Source organism: Ambystoma mexicanum, chromosome 5p (assembly GCF_040938575.1).
Source record: "Ambystoma mexicanum isolate Mex_15411 chromosome 5p, UKY_AmexF1_1, whole genome shotgun sequence".
NCBI classification, from domain to species: domain Eukaryota; kingdom Metazoa; phylum Chordata; class Amphibia; order Caudata; family Ambystomatidae; genus Ambystoma; species Ambystoma mexicanum.
Genome location: NC_090930.1, coordinates 1,107,678,529 through 1,107,684,691, shown reverse-complemented (window position 1 = coordinate 1,107,684,691; position 6,163 = coordinate 1,107,678,529). Strand labels below are relative to the sequence as shown.

Genomic DNA, 6,163 nt, shown 5'->3' with positions numbered 1-6,163 from the left:
CCCTGCACTTGCGTTTAAGGGTGACGAGGTCAGACTCATACCAGGAGTTGCACTTGGCTTTGGGCTTCAAACGGATCCTCATGACAGTGGCAAGAACATCAAGAGTATCAGAGATAGAAGAGTGGAGCATGGGAAGGGCTGTGTCAGGATGTGAGTCAGCCAGAGCAGGAGGATGTGGAGAGAAAGTGGTGGTGAAAGCCTCAATTGACACACGCTTCATGGGTCGGATGACTGAGAAGGTAGGTGGCAGTGCTGGTGTTGGGTTGGCCTGAGGGTAGAGAGGGAGAGATGGGAAGAAAGGAGAAAGTTAATATTTTTTCTTAGATATTACATGACTAGATTTTCCTTCATGAATTAAGATCCCGTTTTTAATTGAGCTTTCCCTATTGTCTTTTTATCACATCTACAGGTTGAATAACCATTATTGGGCTGATATTGCTATTGATAATAAATCCAGTTAGGATATTCCACATTGAACATCCAGGTGATTATTATTAAAAATTTCTCCCAAGAGTTAAATGACAGTTATCAGTGAGAATCTAAAATTTGATCATTGTATCATACATTATAGACGAAACAAAGATTAACGGCAATGAAGAGGGCTATCAATTCCTGAAGAAGGGGACACCCCGAAACGCGTCGAGAAAATATTCATCATTACTTTCTGTGGATATACCATGTGAAAAGCCTATTGTATAGAAAGTGTGATGAGTACCTTGTATGCCCTTGTATTATAATATTGAATGTAACCTCAAAATGAACACATTTATGTTATTATGTTTACAAAGACTGGATGATGAATGAATTGAAATTCATATCTATAACAATTAATTTAAAATTCAATTAAAACCGATGGTCCCCATCATTCTGTTTTATTATAATAGTGTCATGAATTAGCTTCTCTCATTAATTTCTTCTTTTTTCTGAAAGAAACTGAATATTACCATTGTATAGAAATATTGACTGTTTCTACAGTATAAAGGGTGTGCAGGGGACGGGAGAGTTCCACAATCTTGTGGACAATCTGTTGGATTTACATAAGAAAGGAGAAAGTTATCACTCCAGTAGAGAGGGGGGTGAGTGGGATAGGGAGGGGGAGGTCCGAGGAGATCAGAACATCCAGAGTGTGCCCAGCAAAGTGAGTCAGGCCAGAGGGGAGAATAGAAAGAGAGAGAGAGTCACAGGGGTCACAAAAGAGTCTGAGGAGGGACAGGAAGCATCCAGGTGGATGTTAAAGTCTCCAAGAAGGAGGAGTTGAGTGGTTGAGGCCAGGAGGGAGGTGGAGAGGTCCGCCCACTAAGAGAAGAATGAGGTGATCTGACTAGGTGGCCGATAGATAGTAGCCACGTTAAGAGAGTGGCCAGGAGAAAGAGAGAGCCTGCAGACAAGGCATTTGAAAGATGAGCAGGCCTGCATAGGAATGGCAGAGGCAGGAATCCACTTAGGGAAGATCAAGGCTACACCCCCCCCCGGAACGGTTGGATCTGGGTGCAGAGATGATCTTGTAGCCATCAGGGAGGACAGTGTCAAAGCTCATGACAGAGCTGGCCGTGAACCATGTCTTGGTGAGACCGAGGACATTGAGATCAACTTCTTCCAGGAGGCGGCATATGTCAGAGGAGTGTTTGACAGCTGAGCCAACCTTGAAAGACTTTTGGGGGGTTACAAATCAGAGGTATGCCCTGCAGAGGTGTAGAAGGAGCCCGAGGGGTGGGGGGGCAAAAGAGGAAGACGGAGAGGGCAAGGTAGCGAAGGAGGAGGCAGAGGGTGGAGGCAAGGAAGCCAAAGAAGGGAGAGAAGGGACAGCAGGAGAAGAAAGGAAATTGATGAGGCGCGGGAAGCGTCTATCAAAGAGGAGAAGGTTGGCCTGAGGGCCTTAGACCAAGACGGTGCCATTCAGGTAAACATTAATGATGACCTTCGAGAAGTGGAAGGGGGCCAGGAGAGCCTCCCACCGGGTGCCACCATTAATGGGAGAATAAGAGAAAGTAGAGAGCACCGAGACCATATGAACAGTCCATAGGTCTGGCGAGGGAACAACACTGCTTTGGGGTCTGGCCTCCACTGCTGTGGACCGCAGAAGAGATATGATGAGGGAGGATCTTTATAAGTTCCCCAATGTCGCTGCTCCTGCTGTTGTGGTACGTTGTGGTGGTGGTAAAGCAATTCTTGCAGTTGGGGACCTCTCAGGTCTCGCATACTCTTTTTTTCACAGTCATTTGCCTGCTGTTGTGGGAGGAGCGCCAGCAGACCACTCCTGCATGGGCATGTGCTTGCCCTGCTCGGGACAGGCCCAGGAGGTCTCTCCCAGCCATCCGTGGCACTCGGCTCACTGATTGGTCTCCAGGTTGGGTAGCTACTCAGGTCCTGGGACCCGTTCTGCAGGGTAACACTCATCCCTCCCGTTGTTCTCTCGGGCTCAACCCCTTGAGAGGTCCACTTCATACAACGCCCTGGGCACACCAATGAACTTAGAAAGCTGGGAGGCTCCCCTCCATGGAGTCACAGCAGTCACATACTATTTACTGCCACTGGTTGTCTCAAGCGCACCACATATCCCCTCATGCCTCGCTGTCTGGAGGAGGTCGCCAATTCTCTCAGGCCTTGCTCGTGGTGTTATGGCCTCTCCCACTCTGCTTCTTGGTCTTTTGGTTATTATAGTTATGTGCCGCCCACCATCTGTACCTTGATATATCCCATACAAAGTCTTGCTCTCGAACTTCAGAGAGGGGCTCAGTCAGTTCCTGGGAACTTCATGGAGGCTCACTGGTCTTTCGACCACCGACTCAGGGGTGCTTGCGGGTCCCTTCTCATGCTGTTTGTTCTGCAGGTGAAGGAGATGACACTTTAGGCTGCCATGTTGCCAGTGCCCCCTGGTGGTCTCCCTCCAAATGAGCCTCTTTTTAAGGAAGGGGTGGGAAATATTGGGAATGTGTGTCATAGGTCAAATTTGAATCAAAGGTATATTGAGGCGGGCTGGGTCCGATATGAAAAGCTGAGTTGCTGTAAACAAACCTCATGGCTGAGGTCAGATGGTTTTAAGTTACTCAGTCAGGGGTTGAAAACGTTTCCATATGGTTCTGGAACGGTAGAGAGGTACCACCATAGCAGCCCCATGATTGAAGATTTAATTGGTGTTGAGTTGTGTGCTGGGGAAAAAGGAGGGAGAGGGGATTGTGCTCAGAGCAGTGGATGCCTTTTTGACATCTGGTGAGCAGGGATGTTTTGGTTGTTGGATCCATAGAACATGGTACAGGCTGGGCAGGGTTTGATTGACCCTCAATTGTCCATGGGGAGTGGGGGCCGGTTTCTGGCCATGCCTGGGCCGGTTTGGAAAAAGAGAATGTGAAAAAATATACACATATTTTTTTCAAAAAGCCTTTCATCCTTCTTAGGTCGATAAATGAGTACCAACACAGGTTGGGTGATATTGTATGCATATTTGTTCTATAAAAAAAGAGCTTAAGCGTAAGTGCTATACAATAATATATTATCATTTGGTCTTGGACTTCTGCTTGGATTCACAGTAATTTTGTGTACTTAGGAATAATGCTATTTGATGCCACTTCCTGTTTTGTCAAGGGGTGAAAAGTCGTGTTTCATCGCGTCTTAGGATGTCACTTTGGGGTGGGGGTCAAATTACATCACTTCCGGTGATGTCTTCGGAGGTCAAGGGTTTTGCGGCAAGGGATGGGCCACTCTTTTTTGGGTGACCAGACCTATTTCTTGTCCCAGTCCGACCCTGCGGCTCAGTGGGTTTGAGATGCCCAATTTTGGGTCAGATTGAGCACCCATAAATTGGCAGGCTTGCGATGCTCCAGGGAGGTGAAGATGGACCCTGCTGCTGTCGTCCTTCCTGTGTGACTGGTGGCTGGTGACTATATTGAGCACATTATTTGGATCTCCTTGCAGCTTGAAGCCAGAGCTTGCTTGCACTGCAGGGTAGGGGCAGGGGTTTGGCTGCTTTGGACCTTGCTCATAGGTAATTGTTATGTCATAACCAAGCAGGGAGCATGGTATGACTTCTAGTTGTAACACGTGATGATTCAGGTGTGATCATTATTGGCTGTTTACTGAAAGCTGGCGGGATCTGTGAGGAATAGTCCATATCATGCAAACAGTCTATCTCTGTGTCTCTATCCATGAAGGTTTACAGGTTTGAGACCTAAATAGTAATTAAAGAAAGAGGGGGCACTCACAAGCTAAAAGGAGCCCTTGGATTCAAGGCATCACCCTGTGATGATACTTATGGGCAAATGCACACTATAACTTCTTGTCAGTTACATATGGCCCATTATGTTTGAAATATCTTCTATACATGACCCAAAGCTCCAGTATGCACTTTCCTGGCACACAGAGCAATGTTACATAGGTACATCAGATGGTTCCAGAAGGCCTGGGAGTTTCAAATGTGTTCCTGGGAGGTATGGGTGTCTAAAGAGCAACAGGAAACCAATGCATAGCATGTCACAAATGCAACGTCTGCACGATGGTCAAACTATAACATTTGGACAGTAAATATAACTTGATATGCTTTACACATCTCAAATGATTTTGAAAAGGAGGAGCTGCTTGGCAGTACGGCTTGACAGAGTAGTGAAGAGGTGGAGGCCAGATTCATGCAGTACAATGAAGATAGAGATAGAACTTTAATTTGATTCACCGGAGGGTCAGTCAAGAGGGGACCAGCCGAACATGGGTGATTCAAATGATCACCCGAAAGTGAGTTAGTTAAAGGGGTCAAAATACAATGTCAGAGATACAAGGAGTCCAATAACATTTTCTCTGGGTGGTGACAATTCTACTCCGCAATAATACTCTCCAGATGATATCAAGTTTCCTTCCAGCCTCCTCCTCGTACCTCACTTAAGACCTCCTCACTATAAATCCATCCAAAAGGAAACTCTCTCCCTTCAACCTTCTCGGTATCTCTCTCCAGATTATACCAATCTCCCTCCAACCTCCTCAGTACAACTTCCTCTAGATGGTAACAATCTCCCTCAATACTCCTCAGTATCTATCTACCGATAGTAACATAGCCATCCAAACTCCCAATAGCTATGTCCATCCAACTCCTCCAACAATCACTGTCCCACTATCATTTCAATAGACCTCTTTGTCACCAATTTCTTCCAAACACCTTACTCCAGCTATTTCTTGAACACCCGACACATTCTGACTGAGCAAGCAAGCTTGCATAGTTCATCTCCACCCCTTGAATGGTGTGCCGTGACTTGGATAGCACTTGCGCAGTGTGGATAGGTCTGTTCCCCCGATTGGACCATGTGTCTGGGGTCATGTACAGAGAATGTGTGCTAGGCTGAGCTTACATGCCACCCTCTTGGATTCTACAACCACGTTAGATATGTGTGAAATCTCTTTCCCACTTGGTACCCTGCAGACATGCTCTTTGTTGATCTGTGTGTCTATTTTTCCAGGGTGTAAATCAGAGTCCAGGCAACTCCTTAGTAAACAGGGAAAGTAAATAGGGAAAGCTGTTAGTTTTATATGTGAATCTTTTTTTGGGGGGGGTGCATTTCAACTTTGTAATCCCAGTGACGTTAGAAGGAGGGGGAAAGCTGTGTTTGTCTGTTTTGTCTCGCACATGCATACCAGGATTACGTTTCGTTTAATTTATTCAGCAGGACTTTGTATCTACAGGACTCCTACTGTGACAAAATGCCATCTAGCAAAGTTGTGAATTTCCAAGCTTTTTTAATTTTATGAATATTAAAGGATTCAGGTTACTGAAAGTGGAGTCTGATAATCATACCCCCTTTCATAAACCTCCATGCAAAAAGCATAGTGCATACGTATGCCAAAGCTGCACCAGTCTCCTGACAACTGGAGCACCTGATATTCAGTGGCACAGGGAAGGTTCAAATGTCACTTGCTCATTCCTGACAGCTGCTGTGACCCAAAGCCACTGTAAGCAGCTGCACTTTAACTTCTGCACCTCTGATCCAAAATGTAATAATTGTTGCCCTATCCATCTGGTTGAAGGATAAACTCTAAGAATAAGCTATACCTGGTTATGGTATGGTAACTGACAAGAGCACACACATATTAAAGCCACACCACCTTGATATCAAACATGTGTTAACTCTGTGAGCCCAGACCAGCTATGTGAGGGCAATGTGTATTCATTGGTAGCCTGGCTGTT

The 6,163-nt window shown here is 46.0% G+C and overlaps 1 long non-coding RNA gene across 1 annotated transcript; it reads left to right on the top strand.

Annotated features, from left to right (window-relative positions):
- Window positions 1-320: 320 nt before the first annotated feature.
- Window positions 321-881, top strand: LOC138481749 (uncharacterized). The gene is made up of 2 exons (XR_011274378.1): window positions 321-484; window positions 572-881. It is a non-coding gene; the product is annotated as an uncharacterized lncRNA (long non-coding RNA).
- Window positions 882-6,163: the final 5,282 nt, after the last annotated feature.